The sequence below is a fragment of the Mauremys mutica genome, chromosome 8 (genome assembly GCF_020497125.1).
Source record: "Mauremys mutica isolate MM-2020 ecotype Southern chromosome 8, ASM2049712v1, whole genome shotgun sequence".
In the NCBI taxonomy this organism is placed as follows: Eukaryota; Metazoa; Chordata; order Testudines; family Geoemydidae; genus Mauremys; species Mauremys mutica.
In genome coordinates this window covers 20347589-20367127 of record NC_059079.1, presented here as the reverse complement: position 1 = coordinate 20367127, position 19539 = coordinate 20347589, and the positions used below count along the sequence as shown (strand labels likewise).

At 41.6% G+C, this 19539-nt stretch overlaps 1 protein-coding gene and 1 long non-coding RNA gene across 2 annotated transcripts in view; one reads left to right on the top strand and one right to left on the bottom strand.

Annotated features, from left to right (window-relative positions):
* LOC123376687 overlaps positions 1–11862 on the top strand; it is a 41845-nt gene extending 29983 nt beyond the window's left edge. The window contains exons 2-3 of the long non-coding RNA XR_006581895.1: positions 6408–6578; positions 11732–11862. This is a non-coding gene — a long non-coding RNA (uncharacterized LOC123376687). The remainder of the gene's footprint in view (positions 1–6407; positions 6579–11731) is intronic.
* LRRC7 (leucine rich repeat containing 7) overlaps positions 1–19539 on the bottom strand; it is a 352531-nt gene that overhangs the window by 283056 nt on the left and 49936 nt on the right. The gene's annotated exons all lie outside the window — the stretch shown is intronic.

Sequence of the window (19539 nt, the reverse complement as noted above, 5' to 3'; positions counted from 1 at the left end):
ATGGGTAGGTCTTGGCTTGGGAAGATTCAACTGAACTGGGCAGAAGTGCACCGGATGACTAAAGAAGAAACCAGTCTAACCCCTATACTAAGGAAACATGCTGCTGTTTTTGGAGATGATTTGGGAAGTATGAAGGCAAATGGGATACACCACATCACGTCAGCACCATATCATCCATCCACCAATGGATTAGCTGAAAGATTTGTGCAGACAATGAAAAACGCTTTGAAATCAGCAAGGGGACAACACTCCATTCAAAAGCGTCTGGATATCTTCTTACTTTCCTACCGAAACACACCTCATGCTACGACCCAGGCATCCCCAGCCTTTCTAATGTTGGGACAACAGCTGCACACTTGCTTTGATCTGCTGAAACCTTCTGAACCCAGACAAACTGTGCAACATCAGCAGCAATATCAAGTCATCAGACAGGCACCCAGAGCAAAAGACCGAACCTTTAGCCCGGGACAGCCAGTTTTGGCTCGGAATTATACTTCCAGAGCTAAATGGGTCCCGGCCACGGTCATCACTCAAACAGGACCTGTTTCCTACACAGTCCGGACTGCAAAGAATCTTACCTGGCGGCGACATGTAGATCAGCTGTTGCCAGGTCATGCCAGTCCTCAGGACACATCTGCAATTGAGGGGTCTGACTTCACCTCTTCTGGTGAGACACCAAATCACGAATCACCTATTCCTGACTGTCCTCCTCCCTTACTGCCGGCAGCTGAGATGCCCCTTTGCCCAGCACGAGCTGATACCACCTCCTCACCCGTTCGTGCTGGGGACCCTGAGCCCATGGTACTTTTGGGTGCAACAACACCAGAAGTTCGCCATAATCCACCTAGAGACAGAAGGCCTCCTCATCAGATGGATCTTTAGCTAGGGCGAACCCATGGTTATGGGGCAAAATAAACTACAGGGTTTAGCCGGGAATGGAGGCAGTCTACCCTCCTTCTCTAGTCTAGTGTGTGTTTTATTTAGGGGATGTTCTTATTAGGGGGGGAGGAATATGTTGTGTATTTGGTTGTCATGGTTTTTGGTTCCTATGGTAACTGAGTTAGATTATTAGGGGATAGCTCAGCCAGCTTCAGCCGGCTGGGTGAGTTCTCTGAGTCTGTAAATAAAATGGTGGTTTTGTTAGCTGTCTGCTGTCTGGCCTCAAGTGATTTCTTCCTAAACCGGCTGCCCCCAAGGATATAACAACACTAAGGTGGGGGGAGAGGTACATATGCTGAAGGGTAGGGATAGGGTTCAGGGTGACCTAAACAAATTGGAGGATTGGGCCAAAAGAAATCTGATGAGGTTCAACAAGTACAAGTGCAGAGCCCTGCACTTAGGATGGAAGAATCCCATGCACTGCTACAGGCTGAAGACCGACTGACTAAGCGGCAGTTCTGCAGAAAAGGACCTGGGGATTACAGTGGACGAGAAGCTGGATATGACACCATAATGTGACCTTGTTGCCAAGAAGGCTAACGGCATATTGGGCTGCATTAATAGGAGCATTGCCAGTGGAGTGAGGGAAGTGATTATTCCCCTCTATTTGGCACTGGTGAGTGCACATCTGGAGTACTGAATCCAGTTTTGGGCCCTCCACTACAGAAAGGATGTGGACAAATTGGAGAGAGTCCTACCGGGGGCAACAGAAATGATTAGGGGGCTGGGGCACATGACTTACGAGGAGAGGCTGAGGGAACTGGGCTTACTCAGTCTGCAGAAGAGAAAAGAGTGAGGGGGGATTTGATATCAGCCTTCAACTATCTGAAGGGGGGTTCCAAAGAGAATGGAGCTAGGCTGTTCTCAGTGGCGGCAGATGACAGAACAAGAAGTAATGGTCTCAAATTGCAGTGGGAGAGGTCTGGGTTGGATATTAGGAAAAACTATTTCACTAGGAGGGTGGTGAAGCACTGGAATCGGTTACCTAGGGAGGTGGTGGAATCTCCATCCTTAGAGATTTTTAAGGCCTGCTTGACAAAGCCCTGGTTGGGATGATTTAGTTGGTGTTGGTCTTGCTTTGAGCTGGGGGTTGGACTAATTGACCTCCTGAGGTCTCTTCCAACACTAATCTTCTATGAATCTATGATACTACAGCTAAACATTTGGGAAAACACAATATTTTTATTACTGGTGCCAACGAGCTTGGTTTGTAATTATTCCATGATCCCAAGAATAAAAAATAACTTTATTTTGATATAAAATATTAGTTTTTTTCTGGGTCTAATATCATCTCCATTTACCTTCTGTACTACTAATGACAGTAATGAGAGTTACATAAGCATTTTATACAAAGAAAAGAATGGACCTTTTAGTTAGTTTACTCAATACATTTTAGCCCCTGGTGATTCCAGGGGATAATTTTTCCATTATCACAATAAAAAGGAATTCTGAACTTAACAAAGATGTGGATAAAGAAAAGATCAAGCCATAGGAAGCAAAATTTTTCTATACTGAAAGTCAAACAAAAATATTCTAGTTTTAAGGCTAGACCCTCAGCCAGTATAAGTCAGGGTCGCTCCACTGATTTTGATAGGGCTACACTGATTTACGTCATCCGAGGATTTGGCCATTTCTCTCAAGTTTCATCACTGCACTCTCAGCTTTCAAGCTTCACAACGGTGTGCCACTTTCATTCAAGTCATAAGGAATAAGGCAGCTGCAGCTGTTTGGCAGGATATCACACATAAATTAACAGAACATTATTGAAATATAGGAAGGTTTTTTGTATTTTTAAATAGAAAAATTATAAAATGTATAATGATATAAGGAGGCAGGACGTTAGCATAGAGAAGACACTTATAGCGTTTGTGGACAATACCAAGCTGCGAGGAGTTGCAAGTACTTTGGAGGATAGGATTAAAATTCAAAATGATCTACACAAGCTGGAGAAATAGTCTGAAGAAAAAAGGATAAAATTAAATAAGGACAAATGCAAAGTACTCCACTTAGGAAGGAACAATAAGCTGCACACATACAAAATGGGAAATGACTACCTAGGAAGGAATACTGCAGAAAGGGATCACAAGTGGATCACAAGCTAAAGATGAGTCAACACTGTTGCAAAAAAACAAACAAACACACACACGCACACACACACACACTCTCATTCTGGGATGCATTAGCAGGAGTGTTGTAAGCAAGACAAGAAGTAATTCTTCCACTCTACTTCATGCTGATTAGGCCTCAATTGGAATATTGTGTCCAGTTCTAGGTGCCACATTTCAGGAAAGATGAGAACAAACTGGAGACAGTCCAGAGAAGTGCAACAAAAATGATTCAAGGTCTAGAAAACGACCTATAAGGGAAGATTTAAAAAAAACTGGGTTTGTTTTCTCTGGAGAAGAGAAGACAAAGAGAGGACAGGATAACAGTTTTCAAGTACATACAAGTTTGTTACAAGGAGGAGGGAGAAAATTTGTTATCCTTAACTTCTGAGGATAGAACAAGCAGCAGTGGGCTTAAATTGCAGCAAGGGTGCAAAGGGTGGTTTAGGCTGGATATTAAGAAAAGCGTACTAATCGTCAGGGTAGGTAAGCACTGGAATAAACGGTCTAGGGAGGTTGTGTAATCTCCATCACTGGAGATTTTTAAGAGCAGTGTGACGGGGCAGCGACTCACCCCTGCGGCACCTCCTGCTGGTCGTCCAGGGAATTAGCGTTTCCAGTCTCCAGAGCGCCCTCTGCAATCCGGTGTCCCGCTTGCCGCTGGGCCCAAGTCCCTCCTGGACCCCGGTGCCCCTTTCAGGCTGGGGTGCTGCCCCCTGGCAGTACCCGCACATATCTGGGTCTCCCCTCCCCAGGGAACCCCCACCTTCTATCCCCACCTCGCCTCAGTCAATAGCCACTGCCAGTCATCAAGTAGCACCCGTTCCCTGGGGCAGACTGCACTGTAAGTGCCACTCATCACTGGCAAGGTGGGGGGTTGGACCTGCTGCCTCTGCCTGCCCTTGGGCTGCCCTCTGCAACCCAAATACCTTCTTTGGCGTTTAACAAGGCCTGCAGCCTGGGGGGTTTCTGGGACGGAGCTCCTCAGCTCCTCGGGCCTTCCCCCAGCCCCGCTCCAGTCTTCCAGCTTCCAGGCAGCCAGGCCCTTCCCCCTCTACTGCTAGAGAGAGACTCTGTGTGCTCCTGGCCCACTGCCCTCTTAGAAGGGCCAGCTAGGCCCTGACTGGGGCATGGCTGCATCTGTGGCTGGTTCCCCAATCAGCCGAGGCTTTCTTCACAGCCACAGCCGTCTCCAGGGCTGCTTTTAACCCCTGTTCCTCAGGAGTAGGGCAGCTGCCCCATTACAAGCAGATTAGACAAACACCTATTAGGGATGGTCAGATAATACTTAGTCCTGCCAGGAGTGCAGGGGACTGGACTAGATGACCTCTTGTGGTCCCTTCCAGTCCTACAATTTTAATTTAGCTATTAATGTATTGGCATATAGGTAAAATAATCCAACAGCAGACAGTATGCAAGATGAAAAATGGCATAAACCTAAACATCAGTTCTATTATTTCTTTGTCCTCTATTTAAAAATATAAGTTAATGTCCCCAACACATTATCTCAGGGCAAACTGTATATTTAAAAATTAGATTCAAATGTTAAAAATTAAAAGGGAATTACTGAATATTAGAAAATCTGGGTGGTCCTCAGTTGTCTATAGAAGCAAAATAAAGTTAAATTTGAACAGTAGCATTGCTTAAGTTTATGGAGATATCACTGGTTCTATTAATAAACTGAATTCACTCAGACCTCTGTTGTCAAAATTCACCATTTCACATCAGACAAATTCATGTTATGATTACTCATATTTGGCTCTTCTTTGTTCCTCCACCTCAGTAAAGCTTGCAAAACTGAACTAACAGCTGCAAATATTTGTTTTAATTAAAAAAGTTTAAAGGCATGAATTAACGTTCTCTAGTTGGCTGTGAAAAATTTATTGACAGAATATAACAAAGTATGAATATGCCTAATATATGAGAAAAATATGACTGAGATCCAAGTTAGACAATAATTAGTCTATTTTGTTGCTATTGTATGGTAACGAACAGGCAGCAATGCAAGACTCTTTATTTGGATTTCTCTATACTAAAAACATACTAAGGCTGTAGACATGCCTGAATATCTGTCAAAGGATTTTGTTTCAACTTATTGACATTCTCCAGTTGCACATAACAAGGCACCAACTAGAAATTATGGGTTTGATCAAAAGCAAGAATTACTTTTATACTCAGACTTCAATGATTTTTCAGTTATACATGTTTTTTAAAAAGTTATGTAACATTTACTCCTGGGGGAATTCTCCATCACTGAGTTCGCAGAATTCATGTCCCCCACAGATTTCTTTGTTTCCATGCAGAAAAATGAATTCTGATGGGGAAGCAAAGCGAAGCCACAAGAGTGGTCACGCGCTCCACCCCGGCAGTGAAGGCAGGTCACTTTGAGTACCTGGAGCAGCTGGTAGAGATGTAAATCACTGCTTGGGGGGGCAGTCATGCATGAGAGACATACACACACACACAGTCCCTCTCGCTTGCTATTGTGGCATGCTCAGCATGGAGGGGCAGGGCATGGGGTGTTTCTGAGGAGGTAGGTGTAGGGGCAGGCTAATAACTAGAAATAAAGGGTCAAACCTAGCTACATTACTATTAAGCAAAGGGGTTTGGGGATTTTCTCCAATGCTCCCCACTCCCATTCTCTATCCATTGTATTGTAGTTTAAATAAATTACCATACCAAAATAATTGAAACCAGCATGATTATATTGCATTATTTTAACAAATAAAATATGCAGACTTTTGCAGAATTTTAAAATATTGTGTGCAGAATTTTTTAAGTTTTGGTGCACAATTCCCCCAGGAGTAAACATTCATGGTTGCTAACAGTAATTAACTACTTGTTGCTCCCGTAAAGGATGTTTCTGAGATCAATTCAGTTGGTGCCAATTCAATTGCCAAAAGATCGGGATAGTGCATGTGAAATGGGGGCAGAGGGAGAGAAGCTGGCTGACCATTCTAAATCATTCACAAGAAACAAGTTTTCTTGATTAGATTAAGTCTCTTGCCCCTGGTCTAGAACAAGTTCACAAGGAAGATTTAGGTTAGACACTAGGAAAAACTTTCTAACAGTAAGGATAATAATACTGTAATAGGTTATTAAGGGAAGTTGTGGAATCCTGGTCACTAGCAGTTTTTTCAAGAACAGATTAGACAAACCCGAGTCAGGGATGGTCTAAGTATATTTGTGGTCCTGCCTCAGCACAAGGGGATCGGCTACGTGACTTCTAGAGGTCCCTTCCAGAGTCAGTGTTATCCTCTAGCCTCAGCAGGAGCACTGGCACTGGCCCACATCCTACCAGCTCCTGCCTGGCTTTCTTAAGACCATGGAGCATGGCTTCACTTGTTGATCCTTTCTCTGCAGCAAAGAACAATCACTACTTTGGGATTTCCTGCAACCCAGACATCCAGGATTCACCCCCCAAAAAGATGACATTTCAGCAGCTGCATCTTTGGACCCAATGTCCTGGACCAGCTCCCAAGATTGCATTCCTGCACAGCTCTTTTGACCTCCCTCTCCTTCTGCAGTCCTAGGGTATGTCTACACATTTTTGAACTTGAAAAAATTGATAGTAAGTTAACTTGAGCTAACAAACATGAATGTACACACTAGTCTGGACACTCCAGAGTTGTCTGTGGTTTACCCTAGCCTGGGGTAAAAATGGACTGAATGGACTAGCACCAGGAGTAAAGCTGGAATGATCCAACTTGAAAAGAAACCAGCATGTCTGCTGCAACCATGAATCATAAGGAACTTCACAAGCAACTTCTATGCAGAAGCTGAGATCTCAGTATTTCACATCTGTAACCCTTACCACTACAATGGGGTGGGCTCGTCCCATTGCACACTCATTCCATAACCACTGATCCCCTTAAAGTAGATTCACACAGTGAGGGGAATGGAGATGCATAAGGACTTCCACAGCTCCTATGCCGTTGGGTGCAATTCACCTAAATTGAGTATTCAATTAAGAATTCTAACTAGCTGATACAACAAATGAAAAAACAAACAACTATTTAAATGCCAATATCTTCATAAGATATATATAACTGCAGATTAATCATGGTATCCTTGTAAAAACTAAAATATGGGGTAACCGCTGTGTTTAAACCAGACATCTCAATTTCCACTTCTTATAAAACTGCAAGCAGCAGCACTTAGGACTGGGAAACCAAAAGTGAGTGTGGCGCACGCGCGCGCGCACACACACACACAGTATTGAAAAAAAACACTTGTTGAAAATAGTGGATCTGTCACTCATGCTTCAGACATATTGACCAATCTATCCCTTCTATCATAAAATTAGTGGCTTCTATGAAAATGCTATGTGGTTGAGCAGAAAGTGCTACTAATACCACACTTAGCCCACTAAGACCATGAATCATCAATCTTGAGCCATTTTCTTATCCATTTTCCTTCTGCCACTTATAGTTTTTACACCATTTTTTTTAAACTGTCACCATATAAACACCACTTTCTGCCTTAATATTCAAGGGCAATAGCAAGTCACTCAATTAACTGAGCCAAAAGAATGCTTGACTCCTGGTGTATTAGACTAATACCATAAAAACATGACGAAACTCAAATAAGACTTTTAGAGGCAAGCATCTACAAGAAAAATATAAGCCTTTAATGCCAGGAAGTTCATCTGTTTTCAAAAACTGCCCAATTTGAAGGATGACCAACTCAAAAGGGGCACTCATATGATTTAGTGCAGCATTTCTCAAACTAGGGTCTGCGGTCAACAAAGGTATTCCAGGGGGTCCGCCGGCCCCACTGATCAACTCCTCCCTCTCCCTCCCAGAGCCTCCTGAATGCCGGGGAACAGCTGTTCAGTGGCGCTGGGAGGGTGGGGGAAGAGTGGGGACAGGGCATGCTTGGAGGAGGGGGCGTAAACGCGGGGAAGAGAAGGGGCAGGGGCTGGGTGGAAGGAGCCTTGGGGGAAGGGTTGGAGTGGGGGCGGAGCCTGGGGCTAAGCTGGGAATTTGGGAGTCCATGAAAATTTTTAAATAAAAATGGGGGTCTTTGAGTTGGTAAAGTTTTAGAACTGCTGTTTTAGTGGGATACGGTGCCTCTCTCACTTAGAGGATTAAAACCCAGCTCTCTAAAGGGTTACCACCAAAACTACAACAAAAATCAGAAGGAAAAAACACTAACAGGTCAGGGAATGTATTGTCAATTAGGTTAAGAGGAGGCAACCTAGCATTAAAAAAAATAAAAATTAAATTAAAAAAAACACCAACAACCCACATGCCTCACTAGGACATCAAACATTGGAATAACAACTCAATTTTGACTAATTAAGAGGCCTTTCATCCCTTCTTTTTGGATATCACTGCATAAAAGCCATTTATAACAAAAGCTTTACTTTAAGTAACCACAGTAATAATGACAATGTAGTATGGACAATGAGCTAATGTTTTGAAATACATTCTACACTGGCACAAACAGTGAAAATGTATCTCTACCTGATTATTTGTGTTTTGAATGTTTTCAATTTCAAAAAAATAAATAAATAAAATAAATCACTTTTTTCAGCCTATTCCAATTTAAAATAATATGAGATTAGTTTGTAATCTGGTCACTTCTACAGTAAGTGGTGCTAAAAACAGGAAGAGGTGGAATACAAGAACTATACCATTTTATGATTGGGCATTCATATGAGTAGCACACATCTCAAGGGTTATACTATATGACTATTCATAATTTGGAGTTAGAAAACCAGAATGTGCATTCAATACTACTGTTTCCAGTGTTTAAGGAGTTAAAACTTCTATTTAACACTCCCCTGCAACCCCCACACAAAAAAAGTTGAATGTACATAGAAAGGTCAATCAACTTGAAATTAGGGCTGTCAAGCGATAAAAAAAATTAATCATGATTAATCGTGCGATTAATCGCACTGTTAAACAATCATAGAATACCATTTGTTTAAAAAAATTGGATGTTTTCTACATTTTCAAATACATTGATTTCAATTACAACACAGAATACAAAGTGTACAGTGCTCACTTTATATTTATTTTTGATGACAAGTATTTGCACTGTAAAAAAAACAAAAGAAATAGTATTTTTCAATTCACTTAAAGAGGTTGCACTACAGTACTTGTATTATCATGAAAGTTGAACTTACAAATGTAGAATTATGTACAAAAAAACCTGCATTCAACAATAAAACAATGTAAAATTTTAGAGCCTGCAAGTCCACTCAGTCCTACTTCTTGTTTGTCTGAGATTGGCTAAACAGGTTTGTTTACATTTGCAGGAGATAATGCTGCCCGCTTCTTGTTTACGTCACCTGAAAGTGAGAACACTGTTGTAGCTGGCATCGCAAGATAATTACGTGCCAGATGTGCTAAAGATTCATATCTCCCTTCATGCTTCAATGACCATTCCACGGGACATGCATCCATGCTGATGATGGGTTCTGCTCGATAACAATCCAAAGCAGTGTGGACTGACGCGTGTTCACTTTCATTATCTGAGTCAGATGCCACCAGCACAAGGTTGATTTTCTTTTGGTGGTTTGGGTTCTGTAGTTTCCGCATCGGAGTGTTGCTCTTCTAAGACTTCTGAAACCATGCTCCACACCTTGTCCCTCTCAGATTTTGAAAGGCACTTCAGATTCTTAAACCGTAGTTTGAATGCTGTAGCTATCTTTAGACATCTCACATTGGTACCTTGTTTGCATTTTGTTAAATCTTCAATGAAAGTGGTCTTAAAATAAACATGTGCTGGGTCATCATCCAAGACAGCTACAACATGAAATATATGGCAGAATGCGGGTAAAACAGAAGGGGACATACAACTCTTCCCCAAAGAGTTCAGTCACAAATTTAATTAACGCACTTTTTTTTTTAAACAAGCGTCATCAGCATGGAAGCATGTCCTCTGGAATGGTGGCTGAAGCATGAAGGGGCAGATGAATGCTGAGCATATCTGGCATATAAATACCTTGCAAAGCTGGCTACAAAAGTGCCGTGCGAATGTGTGTTCTAACTTTCTGGTGACATTGTAAATAAGAAGAGGGCAGCATTATCTCCTGCAAATGTAAACAAACTTGTTTGTCTTCGCGATTGGCTGAACAAGAAGTAGGACTGAGTGGACTTGTAGGCTCTGAAGTTTTACATTGCACTCAAATAAAAAAACAGTTATGTAATAAAAAAATCTACATTTGTAAATTGCACTTTCACTACAGAGACTGCACTACATTACTTGTATGAGGTGAATTGAAAAATACTATTTCTTTTGTTGATCATTTTTGCAGTGCAAATATTTGTAATAAAAATATACACTGATTTCAATTACAACACAGAATACAATATATATGAAAAGGTAGAAAAATATTTAATAAATTTAAATTGGTATTCTATTAACAATGAGATTAAAACTGCGATTAATAGTGATTAATATATTTGAGTTAATTGTGAGTTAACTGCGATTAATTGACAGCCCTACTTGAAATGTATGCACTGTATAAAAGAGCTCTATTTTAAATAGTGATTTGTAACAATGATTTAAGTGCCTCTTTTCCTCTTCCTGGAAAATCTTTGAGAGATGAAATCCATTAATCTGCCCTGCTACCCAGCACCAGTTCAGTGAGCCAAGAGGAGAAATAGTACTTGAAAATCCCTGCTCCCTTTGCCCAAAGATTTGGGGTGTCACCACACAACATATCCCAGCCTCGTCACGATCCCAGAGACTGGCCACAAACAGAGCAGCAGCTTGTTCTCTGTAACATGCAGCTCAACTGACTTAAGAATGCACTGGTAATTGGGGTCAGTGTGCATATCTCACCATAACTGTTACATCTTTGGCCTTTAATAAGATTAAAAATTCTGGGAGCTGTAATTCCTCTGTATGGGCTAGATGTCCTCAGTGGAGATTATCTCCCAGAAAGATCACATGTTTAGGGGGATCATTCTACTAGCACTAGTCAGACCATTATTGCAGAGACCAAACTAAAGCATGGCTCACTCCAGCCATGCTCAGAAGACTTCCCCCACAGCTCTCCCCTGTTCTCCTCAAAACTCCTGCCTTCTTCATAGTGAGATCTTACTGCCAGACTGCTCCAAATTCTCCATAACACTCCCTCCCTTATTGGGCCCAGTTCTGCCCTCACTTAAAAATCGACAGCAAAACTCCTGTTGGCTTCAAGGGTAAAAGTATTGGGTTTATGGTGTGCTGAGAGGAATTAATTTCCATCGCTATTACCCTGAAAATCCCTACACAGCTAAATGCAGGGGAGGGTTAACCCCTGCTAGCCAAAGGGAAGGGTTAACCCCTGCACTGCTAAATGCAGGATGCCAGATCCTTGGCAGAGCAGTCCTGCTGTATCAATACATCTGTCACCTCTCCCTCAGACAACCGCATAGGAGGAACATCCCAGGAAAAGGGAACATGGCTAGGGCATCTGTATACCTTGGCAACCCTCAGCTCCCAGAATCGCCCCTTTGGGACCATGAGCAGTTAGCATAAATAGAGGAGCTTTAAAGTACATGCCAGCACACAAGCCCAGACCCCCAACTTTGCACCATCTTCTTCCTAAAGGGAGCCAGACAGAGGCCAGACTGGAAAACCTGGCCCTGGTTTTTACTGGGTAAGGCAAAAGAATGTCAGGTCAGTCCAGTGTTAGCAGGGAGATTGTCTTACGAGTACTAAACAATGTTTGTCTTTTCCATTTTTAGATTTTGTTATCCTGTAATTCTGGGAATGGTTCCAGTGGTTCAGCAAGAAAAAAAAGACCCATAAATACTTGATAAAGCATAAATTTTCATTCAGTTGAGGACTGCTGTATACACACAGACAGAAAAGCCAGCTCATTACACTGCAATTCATATTTGGACCATTTATAATTTGGAAGATAATAATTTTCTGACAAAATATATTAATAGCCAAATGCTAGCTCAATCTTCATTACTGCCTCCTTTACTGCTCAGTTTTTAAGCATTGCTTCAAAAAAAAAAAAGACATTGCTTCAAAAAAAAAAAAGACTCTGACACTCTAAATTTGTAAATAAATTACATTTTTATATGTTCCCTTGAGATACAATCCTCTTTTATTGCTGGTGTGTATATTAAAAGTGATCTGTAGCATCCTAAATCATTGTTGAAAAAAAAAGGCAGCCTTCTGCAGTAAATCTGAAGTTCTAGAAATGGATAAGGACTGTGTAGCATGTGAACAGGGAGCATAAGTTTGGAGTGGTTTCCAGTATATCTGACAAAAGGCATTTTGATCTTGATTTCATGCTACAGTCTTCCTATTCACAGTGGTTAGTACACCAAAACAAGTTACTCGCCACCTTCAATATGTTTAGCAGAAATTAACGTTTTAAAAGTGAAATGAATAGACTATTTCTTGTGACAGGAACTTACTGACAGTTCTGTGTGTGGATCCTGGTGTAAGTGGTCATAGCTCTACTGACTCAATGAAAATTTACAGCAGCCAAGAATCTGCCTCCTGGAGCCTATTTGGACAGGTACAATCAAGGCAGGGCAGCACAATCATCCTTCCCTACCTCCGACCTACCAATGCCCCTTATTCCTCTCCTGATGGCACTGTCTCTAGAGGTTTGGTCTCCATACCCTGCAGTGTTTGGCCTCTTTACTGAGACTACCAACCAGCTGGTAATTAGCATCTATTATGATTGTAGCTTTTGTGATGTATTTTAGGTCCATGACACCTACAAACCAGACTGGAACAATCAACAATCAAACTTGTGTTAATATTCAAAAAGAATAAACAGGATGACTCAGGTAATTATAGGTCTGACACTGATCCCAGAATTAAAAAAGGGTAATATAATTTATGACAATCATCCTGGGTTTATGGAAAATAGATTTTGTCAAACTAACTTGACATCTTTTTTTTTCAATAAGAGTTCAAGTTTCATTAATAAAATATAGTGTTGATGCAGTAGATCTGTGCAAGGCATTTGACTTGGTACCACAAAATATTTTGAGTAATAAACTAGAACCAAAACAGTTCAACATGGCCAAAATTAAATGGATTAAGATCTGGCTAAATGATAGGTCTCAAAATTTAATTGTAAGCAGGGGATTATCAAGTGGGTGTGTTTCCAGTGGGATCCCACACGGACCGTTTTTTGGCCTTATGCTATTTAATATCTTTATCGGTGACCTGGAAGAAACACAAAATCATCATTCAGAAAGTTTGCAGAGGACACACAGATTGGGGGAGTTGAAAATAATGAAGGGGACAGGCCACTGGATCACTTGCAAGATGGATGCAAGCAAACAATATGCACTTTAATACAATCAAACCTAAATGTTTACATCTATAGACAACGAATGTAGGCCATACTTATGGGATGGGAGGACTCTATTCTGCGAAGCACTGACTCTGAAGAGGACTTAGGGGTCATGATGGCTAATCAGCTGAACAAAAGATCCCAGTGTGATACTGCGGCCTAAAAGAGCTAACACAATCCTTGAACGTATAAATGGGGGAATTTCTAGCAGGATTAGAGAGGTTATTTTATTTCTATATTGGGTATTAGTGTGATCATTGCTGGAAGACTGTGTCCACTTCTGAAGTCCACATTTCAAAAAGGATGTTGATAAATGGAGAGAGTAAAGAGAAGAGCCACGAGAATAATTAAAAGTTTAATTTATTTAGCATATCAAAGAGAATGTTAGGGAGTTATTGATCAGTCTATAAGCACCCACATGGGGAATAGAAATTTGGTAATAGAGGACTCTTCAGTCTAGCAGACAAAGATATAACAAGATTCAATGGCTAGAAGCTGAAACTAGACAAATTTAGACTAGAAATAAAGCACACATTTTTAAAATTAGGGTAATTAACTACTGGAACAATATAGCAAGGGCTGTGGTGGATTCTCCATCACTGGAAATGTTAAAGTCATGTTTTTCTAAAAGATATGCTCTAGTTCAAACAGGAATTAATTCAAGTCAGTCCTATGGTCTGTGTTATTCTGGAGGTCAGACGAGATGATCACAGTGTCTCTTCTGGTCTTAAAAATCTATGAAAAACAACACATTCTCATGAATGCCTAATTAAAAATCTAATAGAATCATAGAACTTAGGATCAGAAGGGACCATTATGATCATCTAGTCTGACCTCATCTTGAGGGAGGTTAACCAAACTTTTCAATTTAACTTTGCAGGGCGTGTGTAATCAGCTAGCTAAGAACATAAGGACCGGGGATGAATTGGAGAGATTAAAAGTATAAATATGGGAAACCCAAAGGCGAACACCAGTAAAATTTAAGCATAAATATGTTTTGAACAAAATAATCATGCAACTAAGGTGAATTGGCATAAGAAAGTGAATACAAAAAAACCTGTATAGGAATGGAAATTAGGTAACATATAAAGTAAGAGATGGAATAAGGTATTCAGCAAGAATGAAGGCTTAAACAAGAGGTGTAATATAACAAATATTGTACATAATACTAGCTCTTTCTCAACTGAGTGGCAGTTAAAATTAATAAGGCACACATTAAGTGGAAAAAATGGATAACTGATAGGTCTGCAATTTTAACTGGGGAATTATTATCAAGTGTGTATGTTTCCAGTGGGGTTAGCAGGGGCTGGTTCTTGGTCCTACACTATTTAACTTTTTTTTAAATCAGTGACCTGGAAAATCATCACTGATTAAGTTTGCAGATGACACAAAAATTGGGGGAGTGGTAAATATTGAAAATGACAGGTCACGGATACAGAGCAATTTGGAGCTCCTGGTAAACTGGGTGCAAACAAACAATATTCATTTTAATACAGCTAACTATAAATATATACATCTCAGAACAAAGAATGTAGGCCACACTTGCAGGATGGGGGGCTCTATCCCCAGAAGCAGTGACTCTGAAAAAGATTTGGTGATCGTGGTGGATAATCAGCAGAACAAGAACCCCAGTGTGGTCCTGTGGCCAAAAGAGCTAATGTGATCCTGGGATGCATGAACAGAGGAACCTTGACTGGGAGTAGAGAGATTATGTTACCTCTATATTTGGCATAGGTGAGACCACTGCTGGAATATTGTGCCCATTTCCGGTGTCCACAATTCAAGAAAGATGTTGATAAACTGGACAATGTTCAAAAAAGAGCCATGAGAATGACTAAAGGATTTAAAAACAAGCCTTATAGCAGAGGTCCCCAATCTGTGAGGCATGCTCCCTTAGGGGGGTGCCATGGAACATTCGGGGGGGGATGTCTGGAACCTGGGTCAGCTCCCAGCTGTGGCCCCAGCCACCGGCCCTCTTACCCCTGTCTGCGTCCCTCCTCCCAGAGCCACAGCCCCACTCCCAGCCCGAGTTCTGGGAGGCTGGGGGATGCGGACTGGGGCAATGGGGGGGGGGGCACAAGAGGTAAAAAGTTTGGGGACCACTGCCTTATAGTGATAAACTAAATAGATTGAGCTCTTGGAGTCTAACAAAGATGGTTAAGGCACTGACCTGCTATGTGACTTTGGGCTAGCAGCCATGCTGGGGACACTACACCACTCTGAAAAGTGAGAATATAAAATAAGAATAAAACAGCATATATGCAGCTCAACTCTCTGTGCCATTCCCAGCTGTTAATAGGTCTCCCAGAAAAGGACTCCATGTGAAGAAGCTGCATGGCATGCCAGAGTCTGTATTGTGCCCACATGCATGCTCCAGTAGCACTGCATTCCAAACAGGGCCGCCCAGAGAATTCCGGGGGCCTGGGGTCTTCGGCGGCGGGGGGGGCCCCTTCCGTTCCGGGACCTGCCGCCGAAGTGCCCCGAAGACCCGCGGTGGGGCCCCCTCGCCTCCGAATTACCACGGAAGCGGGACCCGCCGCCGAAGTGCAGCCTGGTCTTCGGCGGCGGGGAGCCCCCGCCGCGGGTCTTCGGGGCACTTCGGCGGCAGGTCCCGGAATGGAAGGGCCCCCCCGCCACCGAATTACCGCCAAAGACCGGGCTGCAGTTCGGCGGCGGTTCCCGCTTCCGCGGTAATTCGCCGGCTGGGGGTCCTTCCGCCCCGGGGAAGCGAAGAAGCTCCTGCGCCCGGCTCCGCAAGAGTTTTCCAGGCCCCCCGGAGCGAGTGAGGGACCCTGCTCCAGGGCCCCTGAAAAACTCTCGTGGGGGCCCCTGCTGGGCTTGGGGCCTGGGGCAAATTGCCCCTCTTGCCCCCCCCCTCTGGGCAGCCCTGATTCCAAATAGCTCTAGAAACGTTCTTTTAAATTAGGATAAGATTCAAAGGGTGCCAAGCCCAGAAAGTCTTTCTAGCTTCCACAGAAATTTGCAGAAGCCCTAATTTCTGCTGAATAAAACTCTGGAAGGTTAAACCTCAAATGCAAAAATGAGAAAGAAATACTCAAAATACAGTGCAAACAAAGTAAGGCTGCCCAATCCACCAAAACAAATTGAATGCTGGATTATAAGCAATAAAAACCTCAAATGTGCTAAACAGGCTATAGGTTTTTCATTAAACGTGACAATATGATAGATAAGACACAGTCACTTAAATTGAGAAGAAAGTGAATGAACATTCAAACTTAAATACCATTCCCAGGCTGATTATCTGTGTCATTTCTCTAGAGAAGAGCTTCCCCTCTAATATGCTTTTTGTCCAGATGTCTTTCCTGGGAGTGACAATTGTGCTTCTCCTTAGCCGTATGTAGTATTGTTCCACAGCATCAGACAAAGAGTTTTGATTCTTTAAAAAAAGTTCTTTAAAAAAAACACTGACTAAAAAACAAATTTTACAGAAGTTTTTCATCTATTATGTTTAGAAGTGACACGTCTGATTAGTATAAGAAAGAAATTAAAGAAGCGTTTTCCCTCTTTACTGTGTGTATTTGACAACACTTTTTGTATAGTTAGCTTCACTGTTTCCACGGTGTATTCAATTAGTCAGTCCCCTTTTATTTTTTACAAAACAGATGAGGAAAGAGGTTTTTGGGTTTTTTGTTTAAAAAAAAAAAAGGAAATATGGTTGCAAAATCGCCAAAATTAACAGAGGGTTTCAGAGGTAAATGCTGTAGTTGAAATGCCTAAGTTATTTTTTAAAATCAGCTAGATGCTTCATAATAACTACTACTTATGGTCCATTAAAAGTCTTTACCAAAATTCAGCTGCTATGTACCCTACTCTAGATCATTTATTCCAAGCTTAAATTAAAATATCCCAATACCAGACATTAAAAAATGGTAATTAAATCCATCATGAATGTGCTGTACATGCTTATTCAATTTTTTTTGGGCTACGTCTGAAGCTCAGTTTCAATTTGGGTGAGAATTTTGCCTGAGTAAAAAAAAAAAATGAACTGAGTAAGGACATTAGGATTTGGCTCAATATTTTTAAAACCAGTGAATGGAGAAAGGATGACATCTCTGCATTACTTAGGGCGAGGCAATTGTACTGTGAGCTAGATCCTGCCCATAGCTTAGGGCAAGAGACCATGGAAAGTCTCTTACCTCCCCTTCTCCCTAGTGTAAACAGTGGGAGGAGGGTCTACACAGGAGTACTATAAAGAGGATCAGTGAATATGCAGACCCAATCACCACGTGCATGTTCCCCTCTAGCCAGCAGGCCATGGTGATGTCTGGCCCCAAGTGATCCACTGTACGTGCTTCAATCAGCAGAGAACGTTAATTAGAAGTTGCATATTTGTCCCATTTAGAGCTGCAGTGAAATATGCCCACTGTATGTAATCCCTCCAACATTCCCCATGAAAAACTGTCCAGGCAGGGATGACAGGAATCCTGGAGCAGAGAATACAACGGTCATCAGTCCATGGTAGATCCCAGAAGACATAGAAGTACCCTCAGGATAAATCCCATATTTACAACATTATCTGTTTAAAAGGGCTAGTCAGATTATTATTCAAGCATCAAGTACCCACAACATGCAGCATATGTTCAATTTACAACAAACTCAGGGTCAGCTCTCCTGTCACTTATGCCAGGTGGATATTGGCATAATATAAACAGGACATCAGCCTCACCACATTTCTCTCATTTAAGAGTACTCAGATTTCCAGAGGTTTCGAGTTTTTTTAAAATGGCAATCAGAGCAAACTGACATATTGAATAAAAGAAGAGGTGATAATTTGGGACGCATCTTGGACACAATTCACCCAAATTAGCTGGTTCCACACATTTGCCTTTGCCACATAATAGACACTTTTCAAAAACAGAGCCCTAAATACATGTAACCCACTACTCACTGTATAATATGCATCCAACTCTGCCCAACACATAGAAGATATGGGTCTTTTACACACTCCAGCTACAAGACCTGGGCTGTTTAAGTAAAGTGTAGAGACTCATGCTTTTTGCTGTGGTCCAACAGGTTGGCCAAATTGGAGGTCTTCACATACACACTGGACCTGGTTTCCATTCATCCCAATCTGTCATCCCTTCCTAAATACATTTTAAGACAACATAAAAAGCAGCAATAAACACAAGTACTTTTAACAGACCAAATTCTGCCCTGCCATAATGAGAGAGCACACAACTCCACTTGATTGCATCGCCAGCTACACCCACTGAAGCCAGACTGAATTTAGTCCAATGGCTCTATAATAAATCATAATAAAGATTATAAAACATATGTGCCTATGTCTATTCAAAAGGTTTTGCTTTATTTTCCATATGCAAGTTAACATTAGGTAAGATAAAAGCTTTTTTATGTAAGAATCACCTAGTGAAAGGTATGTCTTATTTAAATACAAAAGTAAAATATACGGGCTAGATTCTGATCTCAGTGATGTTGGTGTAAATCTGGAACAATTTCACTTAAATCTGTGGCATTACAACAGTGTAACCTCAGTCTTCACGGCTGAGGATGTTGGGGAGATTCCCAAACCTAAACCGTCTTTTGTGAGTGACAAATCTGAGGAATGGTCACAGACTGAAGTGTCATTAGAGGAGATTTTGGAATTAATTGATAGACTTAACAGTAACTAGTCACCTGGACCAGATGGCATTTACCCAAGAGTTCAGAAAGAACTCAAATGTGAAATTGCGGAATTATTAACTATGGTTTGTAACCTGTCCTTTAAATTGGCTTCTGTACCCAATGACTGGAAGATAGCAAATGTAACGCCAATATTTAAAAAGGGCTCTAGGGGTGATCCCGGCAATTACAGACCGGTAAGTCTAATGTCAGTACCGGGCAAATTAGTTGAAACAATAGTAAAAAGAATATAAATTGTTGAGCAAAAGTCAACATGGTTTCTGTAAAGGGAAATCATGTCTTATTAATCTATTAGAGTTCTTTGAAGGGGTCAACAAACATGTGGACAAGGGGGATCCAGTGGACGTAGTGTACTTAGATTTCCAGAAAGCCTTTGACAAGGCCCCTCATCAAAGGCTCTTACATAAATTAAGTTGTCATGGGATAAGAGGGAAGATCCTTTCATGAATTGAGAACTGGTTAAAAGACAGGGAACGAAGGGTAGGAATAAATGGTAAATTTTCAGAATGGAGAGGGGTAACTAGTGGTATTCCCCAAGCGTCAGGCCTGGGACCAATCTTATTC